The sequence below is a fragment of the Rissa tridactyla genome, chromosome 4 (assembly GCF_028500815.1).
Source record: "Rissa tridactyla isolate bRisTri1 chromosome 4, bRisTri1.patW.cur.20221130, whole genome shotgun sequence".
NCBI classification, from domain to species: domain Eukaryota; kingdom Metazoa; phylum Chordata; class Aves; order Charadriiformes; family Laridae; genus Rissa; species Rissa tridactyla.
The window spans coordinates 83,975,451-83,994,500 of NC_071469.1; the positions used below are offsets into that span (position 1 = coordinate 83,975,451).

A 19,050-nucleotide genomic window follows, 5' to 3' on the forward strand; every position below is an offset into this window, starting at 1 on the left:
GTACTCCGCTATGAGTTGGTAAAGTATGCCCAGATGCCTCTGGAGGTGAAAAATGTACAAGTATCCACTCAAACCTCTGCTGTCCTGCCGACACCAGCAGCAACTTGGCAGTCTTGATTTCATTTGCACTACTCGGAACTGAACTCAGTAAAACAAAATTCCAATTGCTACCAAATCTTACACATTTTTTCCCCATTCTCTTTCGCTTTTTATTAAATAAATGAAAGGTTTTAGCTTTTTTTAATGATACATGCAAATTTAGCAGATCTATTTTTCAGCACATATTAAAGTTCTTGATCACATCATCTGCTTGTAAATGTTCATCTCATAGAAAAAAGGGTGTATCATATTACCTTATTATTTAAATATCTGCAAACTGTGTTGCTCAGGAAAAAAACCCCACAAATATCTAACCGTCTTTGGTAAAAGGCTACATAAAGTTTATCCTGGAGCCATGAAACACACACTGATGAAGCTGGATTCTGCAACACATTTGCACAGTGTTAGTTAACACTATTCTACACCACCTGGCCTTCAATTTCTGCTTGGACAAAGAATTGCAGACCACTCAACAGCAGGCAATATTGCTGTTCTTCCCTCCCGCCAAAAAATCTTCCATCCTCAGGATCTTTCCATATTTTCACTAAACACAGATGTCTTTAACAAATGATGAAAACCTGCATTCATTTTTACCTTCATTTGACAAACGTGGTTTCTTCTGAGCATTTGGAGATGATGAACTCATTCTACATTGAAGTTATCCTGCAAGATGCATGCAGAAGAATACACAGATTTGGAAGAATGAAATTTTTAGGTAGCCTCTTCCTTCTTGTATTCTTCCTTCTTCTACATAATACCATCTGGTGCAAGACTTGTAAATAGCATTCTGAGAAAAATTTTGAAATACTTGACAGAAAGAGATTATGTTCCTCAAACCTTTTGGAGACTGGCACAGAATTACATTTACCCAAAGTGATCTTTCCCCTGTGATACTCAGTCTTTTACTCAATCTGTGAGTAAAAGACACAAAGAAAATTCTCTCAACGGTGTGCTGAAGTGTTTCTGTGTCTGTCCTTTCTAGTCACTACAGCTTGCACTGGTTTTCAGCATTTCTGTTATATGCTGGGCCACATAAAGAATGTCTAGCTTCTTCAGGATGAGACTGCCAGCTTCAAGTATCTTTAAGGAACTTTTAAAAATATTACCTTGTACTTAGACTCTTAGGAAGCGACACTTAAAACATCTCCAGATTTTTCTGGAATGTGAGCTGTAGACATTCAGGTGATTTATCTTTCTCCAGGGAAGCTCTTGTGCTTGGACTCAAACTGTTCTTCTAAGGCACAATCAGCCAAATCCTGTAATCTGTACAGAAGAGCAGGAAGTTCAACTTTCATAAACAAAAAAATAATACCTAGGAACATTGCTCTGAATATCCTGGTATCAGACAGACCATGTGGACATGCTTCAAAGGATCTAATTTTACCCCAGTAAATCCAGAGGAATTCCCAATACCATCCAGAAACTCACAAACATACCAAGTTACAGTGAGGTAATCTACTTAGGAAACTAAAAACACTAAGCTACTGACAAGATTAAAGATATATTTAATTGCTAAATAACTCGCACACGAATGACTCTCACTTGCAGAGAAGCAAGTGGAGAAAAGGTCCATCACGGTCCTTTCTTCCTACTCTTCTCCTACCCTCTCCTCTATAACACATTCTATATACTGCTTTAAAGCTCCCAAAATACAGCATGTTAGAATAAAGCATTAAAGAATCAAAGTTAAATACTATTATTTATACCAAGGTTAAAAAAAAAAACAAAACAACTTTCTCTTATGTTCAGAAACTGTTTAAGGTGAGGAGTTTTGTTCCATTCCCAGATTGCAGAGTACACTGCCCAGAGCCTGTGAGGAATTTTCTATAATTGGACAGTACCATTTAAATGTCAACTTTGAATGCACCACTAAACGAGAATCACACCTAAAATACTGTTATTAAACAACCAGTTGACATGTTCCCTTTTAACTTTCTAACCAACACACATGTAGTGTCAGGGAAGAACAAAAATAGAATATCCAAGCCTGAGAAGGGGTGGGTGACAAGGTGGTGGAGGGATCTTCCTGTTGAAATTTTCCAAATAATCTGTCTTTTGCAATGCTATCGTACAGAAATGCCTACCAGAAAACACTGGCATCTGACAAGTATCCCACCGAAACAAGACTAGATAAAACATAGTCACATTGACCAAAAAACCCTAACCACTTGAAAAAGCAGAAAACTGTTAGAAAAGCAAGAAACAAAAGACCACAAAGAAGGAATACAGCTATGTTGCAAAACAATTAAAATCTAGCTCGCCTAAAACAGAAAATATGCATCAGTCATTTCAAGGAGAAAATTTTACTAAAAACATAAGCAGGAATTGGTCAGAATTTAGGGAGGTATTGTAGAAATGTCTCCTAAGGAATTATTTTCTCTGATGTGACCCCAACAGTAAGAACATACCAGGTAAAAATTTCTTTTAAAACACACAGACACCTACTTTACAGCAAAAACTTTCTGAAGTTTTTGTTTTGCTTTTTAGTTAGCTAATACAGCAAAATTTCTACATACTAGTGCTAATGCTACCATCTCCTACAGGGTTCCTATGAGGGCTTTCCTCAGAAGGGAGAGTATTTATTTCCTTCGTGAAAATAGTTCTTCAAAGCAAAGCCCTAGAATATCCCACTTCAAACTTGAATTGTTTCAATAAAGAGTTGTCATAGGTGCTTGCCCTGATAAGCTGACGTATGTTATCATTAGACCGAAGCCAACGTACCACCAATGGTATGCAACACTACAGCTGGAAAAATGTCTGACTTGCTCTAAAGGCTCTCGAACATGCCTGAGAGCCTCACAGAGCCTCAGTTACTCCCACCTCAGATACACACATACTGATCTTCACTCACAGACATCTCAGGATTCCCCCAGCCACACCTGGAGTACTTCACATTCCCCTTTTCAGCCATTCCTCAAAGCTTAACCAGCACTTCAAGACCCTCTATTCTGCTGTTTCCCACCCTTTCTCTTGCACTCCAAGGCAGCTCCAACCCAGGTCCCTGGCCATCAGTTTGCCTCATGCAAAGTTTATGACCTTAATAGAAATACAGATCAATCCCCCCAAATTTACCTTATCAACACACTAATCTTCATTAACTACAGCACAGTAAGACAAGATTGATATTTCAAGACCACAGTTCTCAAAATAATTTGTCTTGTCACATTAGAGCACTTCAAAGTGAAAGACACCTCATTAACACCAATGTCATCTTTTTGGAGTTTCATAGAAAGAAAATAATTTTTTTTTCTTTTTCTAATTACTGTTTTGGCAAAATTCAAGGACTGGACCAAAATGGTTTATTCACAGAACACTAGAAGACTGGGATTACATCAGACCAAATCAGCAACCAACCTGCAAAGCAGTATTTGTGAAATGAATGCCTCCTACGCCCCCCATCACCCCCACGCCTTACTAGTTTCTTTGGGGGCAGAAGGGATGAACATCAAAACCCCTCCTGACATAAAATTATCTTGAGGTACACAAACAGCAGAAAAGAAATGCATGCAAAGCCAGAGGCACAACAAAACACAACTACTACTAGGTTCTTCTCAGTGAATTTGGAACCCATCTTTAACAAATTCTACTTAACTTTCAAAATATTTTTTCATCCTATGAGGCAGAACTTCAGATTTTACAGATATCAAGAAACAGCACCTTCTATGGTTTAGATCTGCAGTCCCCATATAAGCCTCCACTGTTGCTTTCAGCCACAACACATACAAAATCTAAACAGAACCGGGAATACGATATTGCCTGGAGAGCACAAGATTGCCCACGGCATGTTACTAATAAATTGTTGTTACCCAAAGGCCAATGAAGGTTAAGAAACACTAATCCAGACATATCACCGAGCTCTAGGAGGACCGGTGCAATTATACAATAGATTTTGTCAAGCCTAGCGGAGCCAGCTGCCCTCTGAGCCAGCCCCAGCAAAATGTTTTGTGATGAGGTTACCCATGCTGCTGGAAATGTCATCTTTCATGTGTGATATAAAACCCCTTCTATAGCTACTAACAATACCCTGGCATTGTTTGCAACGTGTAGGGTGTTGCTCTGGCTAACATCCAATTCCAGTAATAATATTCTATCTACCTACAGTAACCACAAGAAGATATTCTTCATTTTCAGCCCCAAGTGGTTTTGCAGCGCAGCAGCAAGCTTTTAAAGAATTGCCACACTTCACTGCAAGTTCCGCATTTCACCGTGCATTTATCTGCCTGCACGGATCAGGCATTTCTCTAAAACTGTAGAAACACCTTGAGATTACTGGGAATAAAGGAGCCCTTTTCATAAGACACAATTAGTCATATCAGCAGTGATACCTATTTTGAGCAGAACCCATTAATCACTATCATTAGCAGGATTTCTGGTGTACCAGTATTCATTGTACCAAGAACAAGTCTTTTCCTATTACAGTACTACTATATAAACAAAAGCAGTAGCACAATTTCTCTTGACAAAATCCTGTTTTGAGTAACAAGAGGCAAGTGGCAGGACTTAAAACTAGTCAATTCAGAGTATAAAGGGAAGCTTACTTACACCTTACCAGAGAGCAAAAATACAGCTGTTTTGCTGCAAAGAAAAACTGGCCGCCATTTGTATGCTGGGGAAGAAGAGGTGTTGAAAAGTAGCAAGTAGTGGGAAGAAGTAGGGATAAAAAGCTCCCAGGTTGGAGACAGCAGGAAAAAAAAAAAACGCAGCACAGCAAACTACGATTCAAGTGGAAAAAATATTCAAGTGATCAAATACAAGTTGATACCTAACAAGTGGAAGAAACCTAGACTTCTCTTTTAAACATCTATAGCAGATATTTTCATATTACTTTGTCTGAAGGATTATTTACCTGTTAATCAAACTTCAGAGTCGCAGAAGAGACTTCAACTAAAAAAGTATTCCCTGTATGTATTATCTCTAGTTTCCTAACAGCCCTAAGTAACTCCCAATTCTGAATGAATAATGCCAACAGAAGGATTTACACCTTATGCTGACCTCCATGCTGCTTTCAACCGGATTCCTCACACCCCAAAGGTTCCACAAAGCACCGTAAATGCATATGTTGGCCTGAAACACACCTTCTTCACAACCATAGATTAAATACTTAGAAAGTCCTTCCTTCTAGAAGGGAAAGTACAGAACAGAAAATAAAGGAAGAAAGTAAACCCTTGTACAAGTCCTGAGCTTTGAAAAATAGCAATTCTTTACAGGAGGGTCCATCTTATTTTCTGTAGAAACATTGCCTAGTAGAAGGCTCCAGCCAAATACAAAATCACATCGATACCCACGATACACAAATAGCACCTGTGCACATACCAAGACGGGCCAACACTCCTGATCCCATGAGCCGCATACCAAAACCTTCATGTGGCCGGGAGCTACACGACACACACCACATACCTCAGAGAGGTGAGGGAAGGGGAGCCATATCGCTGGAGCTTCAGCCACCCGTTGCCCACAGAAAACAATGGTTCCTCAAGAGCACCACCACCCCTTCGCAAGATGGCACCGAGCTGAGAAAACAGACACATCAAGCAACATCAGCCTTAAAACCCACAGGGACCTTCTCCCCAGCCTCTGGATTTGAGGTTGTCCAACAGCCACAGTAGTGGTTACAAGATGCGGTGCTGTTTTGGGAACCAAGCCTCAGCCTTCTGCCGGCTGCCTGTGCCTTTGGAGCCACAGGTCGACCGACTCGGAAGAGCCAAGTGATTTATTGTGGCTACACACCACTGACATATGCTGCTCTTCAAAACACTCTGTTCCTCTATAAATCCAATAGTAATGGCAGATTTCTACCTGTAACCAGGTTTATAACCTCACACAAAGCAAACAAACAAGGTCTTTTGACTTCCTTCAAATTTCTACGCCAACGTCCACCTCACGAATACGTACCTGCACCACTTCCTCTCCATTCACACGATAAAACCCCTCAAGCAGGGAGAAGCAAAGGCGCATTCGTAAAGTTTTAAGCCATAGCCCAAAACGAGAGTTGTCCTCTCCTGCTTGCAGCGCGTATGGCCACAACACACGGCTAGACAACACCACAACAGCGCTTTCTGGTCAGCGTCAGGTGAAAAACCCCTTACCGGCACGGCCCACCGCGCTGGCTGCCCAGTCGGAGACACCCCTTGCCCGCAGGCCTTGGGGCGCTGAACGGCGACGAAAACCTACGGCGGGCACGGCGAGGCGGTGTTTCCCCGGGGAACCCGGCGTTACAAGCCACCTCGGCCGCCTCAACGCCCGGCCGGGCCGGGGCAGCGACGCGCCGCCCTTAGGCGCCCCTCCGGGGCCTCGCCTCAGGGCGGCGCGTCGCTGCCCCGGCCCGGCCGGGCGTTGAGGCGGCGGCGGCGGGTCAGTATTTAGCAGGAAGGTGCGCAGGAATTCCCGCAGGCGCAGTCAGCCCCCGCTGGGCTGCCCTCACACGGATCGGGGTGGCGGGAAGGGGGGGCCCCCCGCCGCCGCCGCCGCAGGGCCCCCGCTGAGGGAGCGAGGCGACAACCCCCGCGCCGGCCTCCTCCTCCTGCTCCTCACAGGCGCTGCCGGCGGCTCCTCGCAGCCCCAACCCCCGGCGCGGCCCGGGGACGCTGGCCGCTCTCTGCCTCAGCGCCCCGGGGAAGGAGGAGCGGCGGTAACGCCGTCCGTGCCAACCCCACTGCTTCGCCTCGCCCCGCCGGCCGGGCTGCGGGGGCTGCTGGCGGTCCCCCCCCTCCCACTACCACTACCACCACCACCCCCGAGGAAAGGCCGGGCGGGCGGCGGAGCTCACTCACCTGCCCGCGACAGCGCGGCCAGCCCCGTTCTGTGTACTCCGGAAACGGCGGATCCTCCGCCGGGCGCCGGGGAGGGGCCGGGCCAGGGCGGGGGGCGGGCGGAGCGGCGAGTGACAGCGGGAAGGGGAAGGCGGGAGAGGGCGGGCGGCCGCCGGCGGAGCGTGAGGGGAGGGGGCGGGCAGCGGCGGCACCGGGGGTCCCCTGGGGTGGGGGGGAACCGGGGGGTGAGGGCAGGGGGTGAAAGGGCACCCGGGGCCCGCTGAGGCGGGGAGGGACCGGGAGCTGAGGTGAGGTGAGGTGGGGAGGGGGGCGGTGGGGCTGCCTCAGTGAGGGGGTGACAGGGACAGGCCGCGGGGTGCGGGGGAAGGAGGGTGACGGACAGCCTGGCAGAAGAGAAGGGGGCAACAATTAATCAGTGAATATTTTGTAAAAATATTTATCTAAAATAATGCTTTTCCTCATTCTGTTGCTTTGCGGTCAGGTGCAGTGTCCTTCCTCGCTGATGGAGATGGCCAGTGGCACCCGCAAAGCACCCTGTTCCTCTCCCATCCAAAATTGCCAGCTGCAGAATTCAACACTGCTGTTCAATGGATTTACTTGGGAATTAGGTAAAATGCACAAAAATTACCTCAAATAGATCCCTTGGGCATAATTGCCACGGTGCTACCAGCTTTAGGAATTGTTCAGAAACAGGCCTGGTCTATGATGGCTTGCTGTGTGCGTTTAAACTGGTTTGTTATTATTTCTCAGGCTTAATGCAGGTTTTATACAGAAAAGTTTGCTGTGCAATACAATGTATTTTCAAATCCTATTTCTGTAGAAATAGTCTTCTGTTAGTGTTGTCTTTCTTAGTAGAAAGTGATTATTTTTTATTTCCAAGGTATACTTAGAATTGTAAATGGAACAAGCATTTAATAACGTACAGAAATGTCTGGTAGAAATTAGAAAATAAGGTAACGTGTAATAGTAGGAGAGTAGTTAAAAATTGTTGGAATATACATAAGCAAAAATTTTGTCTACAGGGCTAAGCATCCGATCATCTGGCTCTAATTCCCCCCCCAAAAAAACCCAAACCCACACACTTGGATATAATACTAATAAAGTGAAAATAACAGTAATTTCCACTGGTTTCAGTGCTGTTAATCAGAAAACTCTGTGGGAAGAAGTGAAATTGTCAATTTATTGGACACCTTCTGGCCACAAGCTAGAAATAGTCCTCAAGTAGCGTCTGTGGGGAGCTGCCTAGGAGCAATCTGCGGCTTTGTTTCCTTCTCTGTAACAGATGGTTCCTGGCAGACTGGGCTTCTCATCAGTGCGTTCCCTCCGAACTTTCCTGGTTCTTGCATGTCTAATAAGCATGTCTCTTCCTAGTAAATTTAGTCCTCAAATTAAGAAATACCTGGGAAATACTTGGAAAGCACACAAGGGAACAGAAGGCTGTCATATTGTTGGCTCCTTCAAGAGAGAGGTGTGTCGGAGTATTCTTTGTACTGGAAGAGTGCGATAAAGGGCTTAAAGGGCTAGAGAGGTACCTTTTTTCTTTTTCTTTTTTTTTTCTGCTTTTAACTAAATGGTAGATGAAACATTGTTTTTTAAAAAAATAAAAAAGACTCTGATGGGGTTTCAACAAGTTTTTGATTGGAAGGAAGTATAGGTATAAAGCGGAAAAACAGAGTGTAAAGGAAGTTGGAAGGAGCTGAAGAGGAAGGGAAAAAGAAAATACTGGGATGCTGGATACCAAGGCTACACCTTAACAGTAATCCAAAAAAACCCACAGAATATCTCCTGGGGGGATTTTTGTTTGGGGTTTTTTTGGTGTTTTTTGGAGTTTTTTTAAAGAGAGATTAACGCACATGAACAGACATGTACTTTTAGGAATACTTAACATTTCCTGTCCTTGGGAAGCAGGGTTGCCAGTCTGGAGCTTTTTAGCTGCAAGCATTCTCTCCAGGAGCCCGGTGTTGCACTTGTGCTGAGGTTGTGTCATGTAGCCAGCACAGAGCAGCGCCAGGGACTGTTGGAGGAAGACACAAACCATCAGGAGTTACGAAGGCAAACATTAACACTTGCATTTGAGTCTTGTTGCATGCCCAGTCCAGGCCTGTCCAAAAAGAACCCTAGAACCCCTGCTGAGCCATTGCCATTTCCAACCTGCAAAGCGTTCTGCTCTCCAGAAACCCTCCCTCTCTCCAAGCCACGTACCTTGCAGTTCTTGGTCACAGGAAGAGCATGGTACGGTGCTTACAGGATCACAACAATCTCCTGCCATGATGAAGAGCGGTAAATTCTGTTGCACTAGCTGATGGCCATCCACCATAACTTTTTCTAACAGTGTATTTTACCAACATGCGGTTTTACCAAGAGATCCCCAAACTACAGCATACTGTATTGACAGGCAGGAATTTGTTCTACAGACCTAGTCTTACAGTTCAATACAGTACACGAACATGTTCTTTCACACTGTCAGGAGGTGTCCAAATCTGCTCCGTATTTTGTTATCCTACTGATTTAATTGTATTCAGTGGATCTGTGCAGAAGTTGGTTGTGTCAACACTAACAGTGGAGTTACACAAAATAAGCATATTTTTTATTTTGATTTGCTGGATTTATTTACATGTTATTATAATATTTTTACAGTGCTGTATAACAACTTTTAACACATAACTGTCTCTAAAGATCGGCATTTCATTTGAAATTTATTACAGCTTAAGTTTATAGATAAAGAGCGTAAAGGCACAGAAGACTGGTAATAATCCTGGCCCTAAAGCTAATATGCCTTAACCAGATGGCAGGGATTCAAGACAGACTGAGAAATAAATAGGAAGTTCACACTTCCTAATACGAACAGAGTATGAAAACATTCAATTCAGCAGAAGTGCATAATAACCAATGCAGAATAAAGAGGAAACTCTTAAGGACTAGAAAATATGTGGAGTAGATACCCATTGTGATATGGAATTTTAAAATTATTTTCCTGAATGCTTACAATGCTGTATTTATACTGAATACTCTATTTTTTTTATTTTGTGAATTCTAAATATTTTGAAAGATGGTAGGATGATTAACTATTTAGTAAATTCATATGTAAATCAGCATAGAATAGATGTATACAGTTATATTTATGGTTTTCCTATCGACATTACGTATATGTGAAAAGTGCTTTCCGAGACCTCCATTGAATAGGAAGGGAAGGAAACCAGTGCACTGTTTAAACAAAAACTGTAACAATGTTGTTTAGAGAGAGAGGAAACCAGCTTTGAAATGTATTATGAGTGCAACTTGATGTGGTGGGCTGCAGGAGGAAGAAATCATTAGCTCGGAAAAAAAGCAGCACTGGCACAATAGCCATGTGCAAATGTTAATAAGGATATGCGTATCAGCAAGGTGTGGGATAAGATTAGGAGGATGAACGTTACTAATAAAATCCCTCAAGAGTGGGTTGTCTTGTTAAAGGAAAAAGCTAATTTACAAGAGGTTGTTGTTTCTGTTGATCAGATAGAGGTATGTTTAGGAACAGGAAATGTGAGGAAAACCAGGGTGATTTTGGAAAACAAACTTGATCACTAATGTCCTATTGTATCAGCAGTGATTTTCCCTGTGTGGTTACTACTGACTATGAATGTTGTAGTGATAGTATGTTTAAGTACAGGAAGAAGAGCAGTGGTGTTGCATTAGTATTTGCACTGTATACTTGCAGTTGAGGGTGAAGGGAAATGAAAATGCAGGTTTAGATCTAGATAGATTATACAGTTTGTACAGTATGTCACTGTCCTCATGGCTCATAGCCTAACTCGCTCTTGCTGTCTGAATGTTTGACAATGCAGGCATACACGTAGGCAAATAAGACTTCTAAAAATACTTTTCACAAATCACCCATTCCAGCTGTCAGGGTGAGAACAGTCCTTTTGTCCTGCAGCTCCGGACAACTAAAATCCTATTTCAGACAAGTGAAATTTAGTTATTTGCTGCATGACAGGAAAGCTGCTGACCTATGCTTTATACCCCTCAGTACATTGACCGACCGTTGTGTCCAACCTGAGGCTTAAAATGGGAATTGGCCTCTTGCCCAGCTTCTTTGTAAATACTACCAAATGGCAAAAGAAATGCATGGTTAGAGCCCCCAGCCTGCTGTTTGGAAAAATTCTTGCCCATTACCTCCACAGGGCAAGTCCCACTTTGGAAAGAGTGAACATAACTGACTATATATGGCCACCTAAAAATAAAAATAGGGACAATCACCTTTTCTCATCAGACAAATCAAAGATCCAGGTCACCTTAAAAAATCCTAGGCTGCAAGCCAATGATACTGGCTATAGGGAAAATATATATATATATCTATATATCTTAATCCTACGTGGATCAGTCCAGTTTTGATTGAAGTGAATGGAGGCCATTGACTTCAATTGACGTTGGATGTGTCCCATGACCTTCTAGTTTATATATTTAGACTCCGCACACTAATCTTCTCTTCCACAGGTCTGATGTCATCACCATTATTATAAGCAGAACTCATCACTTGATTGACAGCAAATAACCTTTCCAAAAAGTAGCCAACGAGTAAGAATGTTTTGTAAGAGTGACATGTGATCATGACGGCCTGCAGTCCATTTTTGTTTACAGGCGGTGGAAGAATTTCAGATATTTCTGAGGTCAGTGTCCCTAGTCCAGAGATGAAGGAGAAGATATGTTTGTTTTTAAATGGCCATTCTGCTTAAAAAACTGTCTTCCAGTTGTGCTGAAATGGAGGACTAGATTCTGAAATAAATTATTTGCCGGTTGCGATCAGCCAGATGGGCACAGGAATGGAGTACTCCCAACTGCCTGCACAAAATGGTCATTGGCATTTCATATTTTTGCTTCAGGAAGTCAACTACTTAAACACGTGTATGATTTTTTTTGAATGTCTGGTGATTCAGATGTCTGGGATCTCATTTTGCTTGTTTTCTTGAAAAGTTTCACAAAAAGGAATCAGTTTGCAAAACCACAAAAATGTACTTCTCAGCCAGCTTGGGTAAAATAGTTTGCACGGCCATCTAAATCCTGGAGAAGTTTTCATATTTAAAAAATTTATTCTGGTGAGTAGCAAATGATTATGAATTCATCATTAGTTAGCCTTTAGCAGTTGGCTTAGAACTGTTCAAACTATGCAGCAAATATGGAGGTGTTGAGAGAATATTTGTGAGACACCAAGAACTGTTGACATTTTGTAATACTAGATCTTAGAAGATTGTTATAAAACAGATATGCTGTGAATGTGTGAATGAGAAGTAGGCTGGGTTTGTTTTTTTCTTTTTTTTACTTAGAAATGAAAATGGCATTTAAGTATATCCCATTGGAAGGTTGTCACTAAGAGTAAAATGTAATTCTATGTAATTGACCCAACTTATTAATAGGGTATTTAGGGCTTCTAATATAATAGAGTCTAAACACGATTTAAGAAGAAGTGAAACAAAATTTAGAATTAATTCTAGAAAATTTATAAACAGGTGTCTGTCGTGGTTTGGGCCAGACTGGCTTCTACTAAATGTTTTAAATTAGAGGCTACCTGACAAATTATGATTTGTTTGTTTGACCTTGTACAACTGATTGCAATAAGGTGTTATATATGTTTCAGATAACAGAATTTGACTTTTTCGGTAAGTGTCTTAGATTGGACATATAATTCTTATTTTCATGTTACCATATGAATGGTGAATTTTAGATTATTTATTTTAACTTACGTTTGTATAAATACACAAAAAATATATATGTTTATAAATATATAGAAATATTTAAAGCGGTCTAGAAAGAAGCCTAAAAGGCAGTTTTAAAGAATTTCCATGTAGTAGTTCCTGCAACACGGGATTGTTGCAGGGGGACTGAACAGGGCACCCAGTGCTATTGCATTGCCTAAGTTTCTCTTAGGGCACTGTAACAAAGGCAACTTAATTTCAACTGCCTTAGCGGTACTGTTATTACCTTTTGCCTATACAGATTATTTTGTATTGTGGAAAACTGCCAAATAAGGAGTAATTTTGTAATGGAGAACATGGAATTATGAAAGTGGGCTGAACAGAAGGATAACAGAGAAACATGCAAGCCAGTATCTGATGGTGGAAACTTTGCTAAATTACTTGATAACACACATTGTATGTATGTATTGTAGATAAAGCAGTGATCTGATGCAGGCATGACACGTGAATGAACTAGTCTTTTCTCTAGAGTTTCTTCAGTAATTACAGAAATACCCAAAGGCCTAAACTGGGACTGGGATTTAAGTAATCGACTTACAGGAAGGCATTTCTCAGGAACAACAAAATTCAAGACTGACAAAGCTTCCTTCATAAATGACTCTTGCTGAGCCCCTCAATACAGAGGCTCTTTTGGGTGTCCTGTCCAAACCACTCCAGGTCTCCTGGTGACATCATGAAATGTGAGATGCCTATGAGCTAGTCTTTGGCCACGGCGGAGCTCTGGCCACCTGTCTGTCCTATGCTTGAGAAGATACGCAGGATGTTGACAGAGAAGAGTGGGACTTATCTACTAAAACTTGGCAACCCAGCCTCGTCTCTTTTCCAAGGGACCAAGCGCAGCCAGCAATGCTTGGTTGGCTGAGTACCATTTTCCTCTGGCTCCAACAGGAAAGCCAACGTAGCTGACCTCAGTGGCTGGTTTCAGGTTCTTGATTTGTTTAGTCGGCTTCTAGTGCTTTCATACTTTCTCTGGAACCGCAGCCAAGAGTGTATTTGGTTTGCTCACATTGTGGTCCACCATCTGGGCCTGGTTCTCCTTGATAAATCTGACATCAGGTTTGAGGAGCTCACTCTGCTCATCACTAAGCTAAAGTTGATGATACAGTGCCCGGTGATTTTTTGTTTGCTTGCTTTTTAAACTTCCTCAGGCAAAATGGTACACAACTGGCTGTGTTATTAGATGCAAATATCCTGCACCGCTGGACACGTGCCAAGGATGCAGGAGCAGGTCTCACAGTGTTTATGGTTCACCCTACTGTTGTCTTTTTCACAGCCCAGAAATTCCTTGGTTGGGTATTCATTTGCTTGAAGTCTAAGGGCTACAAGAAGTTATTTCTCTGGCATCCCACAATGACTTTAGATCCTTCACCATGCTTCACCACGCCCAATGGCACGTAAGGCAGATAGATACCCTTTATGTCTGAGTGGGGTAGTTAAAGGTGCTCTCTGCATCCCCTGGCTCAATTTCTATGTCTTCCTTGCTTCAAGAGGCACATGCAAACCTCTCTACTGTCATTTGGCTCCAAAGGTCCCGATACATCTGTCATTAATATAAATTGCGTGTAGCTTTGTTGGAATTGATAGTTGTGGTTCCCGGCTCTATTGCATGACATCTAATCAATTGCAGTATTGTAAAAGGAGGTATAAAAAGCTACCAAGTCTGTATCAGACTATCAGATCACACTTCTCGCAGCTGGGAGGGGCAGGAAACAAAACATCAGTCCCACAAGAACTGCACATATGCAGTATGCAGCTCTTGTGTGAGCTGTCGTATCTGTCAGCACAAGGGACCGTGAGACAACAGCCCTGTGGTAGCAACTGACAACTGGGGTTTGAGGGAAGAAAGAATTTCAGCTTTGTGTGTGCACTGCTAAATAATTCAAAGCAGCAGATAAACAGTACCTACAGGTGTGTTTCTTTTTTTAATTTCACACTGATGAATCAAGATAGTATAACCCAAATATATATACTTCAGACCCTTTTAGGCACACAGCATCAAGCCAACAGTTACTAAAAGAGAAGGGAGTAGTAAAACAATCTGTAGGCTGTGCAAATTCTATACATCAGTTGTTTTCTGTTGTTGGATTTTGCATATGTTAGCTTGCTTTTGGAATTCCAAGAGTTAGAGTGAGGAAATGATATGACATAGATCTTTCAAAGTTAAGCTTTGATAGTGGTATTGAGTGTCAACACACTGTATATACATCTCAAGGATCTTTGCAATTCCAAGAGTGGGAAGATGAGAAGGCAATAAATAATAGGATACAGAGTATACTTTTCCCTTTTCAATGGGAAAATATTTCAGATATGGTGATGTAGCTGACAGATGTTTGGTTTTGCATAAAAGAAAAAGGAGAAGAAAAAAGATTGAAATGCATAGTCATATAGGAAATAAAAAAACCCTAATGAGTAAGGGAGCTTATTAGTAAGAGAACCTATTGTGAATTTATCACAATAAAGTACCTTATGCTTAGCTTCTTTTAAGTAAGCTAAATACATGCTGCCTCAATATGAAATAAAGGTAATATAGAATGATAAGCCCGTCATTTTTGATATTTCACTAATGCTACCTGTAATCAGTTTTTATCCAGCTCAGAGACAACCTTAAAACATGCCAAGAAATGCATATGTACATGCACACGTACACACACATATTTGTCTTATCTTTAACTGTTACCACAGATGTGAGAAATAACAACATCTGTTTTTACAAAGATTGATATGATAAAAATACGCAGAGTTGATTTGTCATATTTATCTTTGTTTTTCACCATACCGAAGATGGTATGTAGCAGTTTATAATTGGGGATTATAAACAGCATTCTGAGTTGGGGACACTTATAAACAGCATTCTGAGTTGGGGACTCAATGCAGATGTAAATATTTGCTCTTCTGTACAAATTTGGAGACAATTCTGTCCTGCCATAGAGACTGTATGAGATAATAATCATAAAAGCAGTGAAAAACTTCTATTATTGTGCTCTTAAATTAAAAAGTACAACATGCACATCTATCCCCCAATCCAGAGAACAATTAATTTGTAGAGCTGTTGAGGTAACATGATTTGCTAGTTTCTGGAATAATTGCTCACAAACATGTGAGCTTGACCCCTGTGCCAACTAAGAAACTCTTGGCTGTGTACACAGGGTGACCCCAATGATGGTTTCAGAAAAGCAGGATGTGGGGATTGGACACATTTGTCCCTGATAGGAGTTGTGTTTTTCTCTTCATATGGATTAAATAACATATTGACAGTCTTCAGAGTTGCTAATTTTGGCATCCTGATCACAAGTTCCATGCAGCTTCATGTTTTGCTTCGTCTCACAATTCTAGGAATGGTGGTTTCCTGAGAAAATCAAGCTCATAATACTTGGGACACTCTCTCTCATGGTTTTTGTGCATGTAGGATTGGCAAACCAGCACAGTACATAATAAGAATGAAGTTCAATCCATAGTGGTTTTATACCCTATGTTTTTCAGAGCGTGTAATCATTTTTCTGAAAATATATAAAGAGAAATCTTTGTAAAGCCCATTTATCCAGCTGTACAATGGTACATGTGTAATTTGGGGATTTCCAGCCATAACTATAGTAGCAGTAACAAAACACTTTTAAAGCCTGTTAGCTTTGGTCATGTTTTCACTTAATGCTTTTTAAAATCATGGTGCTGATCTTGTGGTGAGATCCATTTACAAACAGTCTCATTGAAGGCCCGGGACCTGCAGTTAATAATCTTCCATTCTGTGTCTAATTGCACTCCCATTTTACATAAAATAAATGGGGACATTTGTTTCAAGGTCAGTAATTTACGAATTAAGAATAATTATTTGTAAATATCCTCAAAATCCAATTCAATAGGAATTTGAAAACCTCAAAAATGCAAAGTTCCGGAGAGTTTTCCCCCTGCAAAATCGCATGCTAGCATAAAGGATGAGTTCTAAAGTTCTGTCTGTAATTTAAGAGCCTGCAATTATTTGTATTGTAGTCATTTTTGCCCTCTGTATGACTATACCCTTTTAAATTCAAGGAATCTGATAACACACACAAGCAAAAAAATACAGGCAGGTATTTCAAACAGAATCTGTAGAAAGAACAACATTAACACGTAGATCTTTTCAAAAAGATTCAGTCTACAGAACTGGGATTTTAAAGAGAGGTACTGGCAAAAGAATTGGGCTCATTTAATATGCAGAGGAAAAAATGCCAACCTGAGGGGTAGACATCTTCTAAACCAAATTCTACAATTCCAGAGAACTTCCTTGAAGTGAAACAAGCTGCAAGATGGGCCAATTTCTTAAAATATTAATAGTACATTTTGGTGAGACATACTCATTATGCTTTCATGGATGGGAATTCATTAAATTGCAATGATAATAAACCTTGAGAAATTAAGCTTATAAATGAAAATGAAAGGATTGTTTCTGGGTTTTTTGAGAACCCCAAGATTTGTTTGGCATGTAGCTGAATGCTCGTTTCTCTTTGCTGACAGCCTGGTTTACGTTACGAGACGCTGTGCTGCTGTACACCAAATGGCATTGTCCAATTGGGGTTTATTTTTAGGCTGCTTTGTAGCAGATGCAGACTGGCACATCACTGCTCACTCCAACGCGGCGCGTTGCATTCCCAGCAGGAGCCCTGCTGAGAGGGGAGGAAGGAAACCTGTGGCAGAAGCGATAGCGGTGCAAAGCACAAGTCTCACAACTCTGTTTAGTGGGTCAGCTGCCCGGAATTACTGCATGGGAGTGGTACTTGAAATCTGTCTTTGCTTCCCACCGTGGACTCCACTTACAATCAAAAAATCATAACTTTTAATTAATATGCACATGACTGAACCAGTTAAAATTACCTCCTATTTGATACTGCCAATTCCTAATCCTCAGGCGTGTTTGCTGGTCACTGCAGCAATGATGAACATCCAAAGTAGCGAGCATATTTTAAAGAATATATTCCGAGAGCTTGGTTCTGCCGCTTTTAAGAGCAGCAATCTTTGTGTTAAACTCAATGGGAGTAGGTCAGACCCTATGACTGCAAAAAATATTTTTCTCTAGAAATGAAACTAACCTAAATGTCTATATTAAGCCATGTCCATTGTGAAAAGTACTTTCACTCTGGAACTATGTAGCACTTTCTCTATATAGTATGTTTTAAGACCTTTTCTCTCTATTGTATAGTATATGTACAAAATAAGTACGATATGTAATATTTATATAATAATAATTACCCATAATTAGAATAATTAATATTTAATTAATGCTAATATGATGTATAATAAATATAACAATTACCTGAAAAACTAATAGTTATGGGAACTGACATAATTCCACTAACGTGAAAATGAATTTCCCATTGTTTTCAGCAGAACCACATTTAATCTAACTGATTGGCTCACCTTACTAAAACAAGAGACAAGGATGGTTGGATCACAGACCTGCAACCCAGGCTTGCGCAATGATTTCCTCTCTGAACTTGGCAAGTGTTTTTACTGTGAATATTGTCAAGAAGTCTACATAATTTAACAATTTTGCTATCCTTATACATGGAAAAAAAATCTGCCTGCCTTCTTATTAGATGAGTATTTTTCCTGCTGGTTTGTTTTATTAGCGTGACACCACTAATGCAGTTACGAAACAGCAAGTTTCCTGGCCATTGCATCATTAGCAGAATTATTAATTGTGCTTCCTGAATTTCTATTCATTTACATATTGAAGTCAGCAATAGTAACTTTTAATATTAAATGGACCAGGCTGACAACTAGTAAATACATAGATCTCTATTGAAATTGTAAACTGAACATAATATAAAAATCAGAGGAGGCACTGTTGCTGTTCTTCCTGTCACCTTTCAGAGCAAAAATCTTGTTTCAGCTTCTCTGCTTATAAAGGGAAAGAAACACTGAGTTGCAAGAGACTGGGTGAAGTTTATATGTAATGTCTAAAAATACTTCAGAAGGAATTTACCCGTCAGTATTGATTACACAAAATAAAAGCAGAAAAAGCTTCCTGCATACAGTCGGCTTCCCAGAATACCAAAAAAGTATGCACGTGCTCAGAGCTGCTGTTATGTGGCCACTGGAGCCTGGATGATTGCAGGCCGTCATGATGCATCTTTCAGACCCAGCAGAAATCTGGGCTGCTTTTGAATGGGGCAGTCCCACCGTGCCCTCAGCCTGTGCTGCTGCTCGCGCTGCAAGTGCAGTGGTGTTCTCGATGCTGTGTACTAAGCCAGATGATGAGCCTTGAATAACAGTCTTCTGCCATGTATTATCTTTTATTTGCCAGATGTCTTCTGGAAAAGAGAAAGATTTTTGCATGGACACTGAACGGGAGTCCAAGTAAGCAGTCTGATGCTCCATAGTGTCATCTGCAGCTTGAAAACAACTATTGCATGGGGACTGATTTTATTGCCATTAAAGTCATTCGTGTCTCAACATTTTCAGTTGTGTTCCTGTAT

General features: G+C 41.2%; 1 protein-coding gene and 1 long non-coding RNA gene across 9 annotated transcripts in view; one reads left to right on the top strand and one right to left on the bottom strand.

Moving 5' to 3' along the window:
- GARRE1 (granule associated Rac and RHOG effector 1) overlaps nucleotides 1-6,950 on the bottom strand; it is a 61,731-nt gene extending 54,781 nt beyond the window's left edge. Inside the window, exons 1-4 of one of the 8 annotated variants that reach the window (XM_054197502.1) lie at nucleotides 6,186-6,338; nucleotides 5,497-5,609; nucleotides 1,206-1,362; nucleotides 694-762 (exon numbers count right to left, since the gene is read on the bottom strand). The gene's annotated coding sequence lies outside the window, so the exon portion shown is untranslated. The other 7 variants (XM_054197499.1, XM_054197497.1, XM_054197503.1 and 4 more) reach the window with 7 other exon arrangements.
- A 52-nt stretch (nucleotides 6,951-7,002) lies between these two features.
- On the top strand, nucleotides 7,003-18,461 carry LOC128908820 (uncharacterized). Its single transcript, XR_008466113.1, has 3 exons — nucleotides 7,003-7,030; nucleotides 7,351-7,477; nucleotides 17,957-18,461. It is a non-coding gene; the product is annotated as an uncharacterized LOC128908820 (long non-coding RNA).
- Nucleotides 18,462-19,050: the final 589 nt, after the last annotated feature.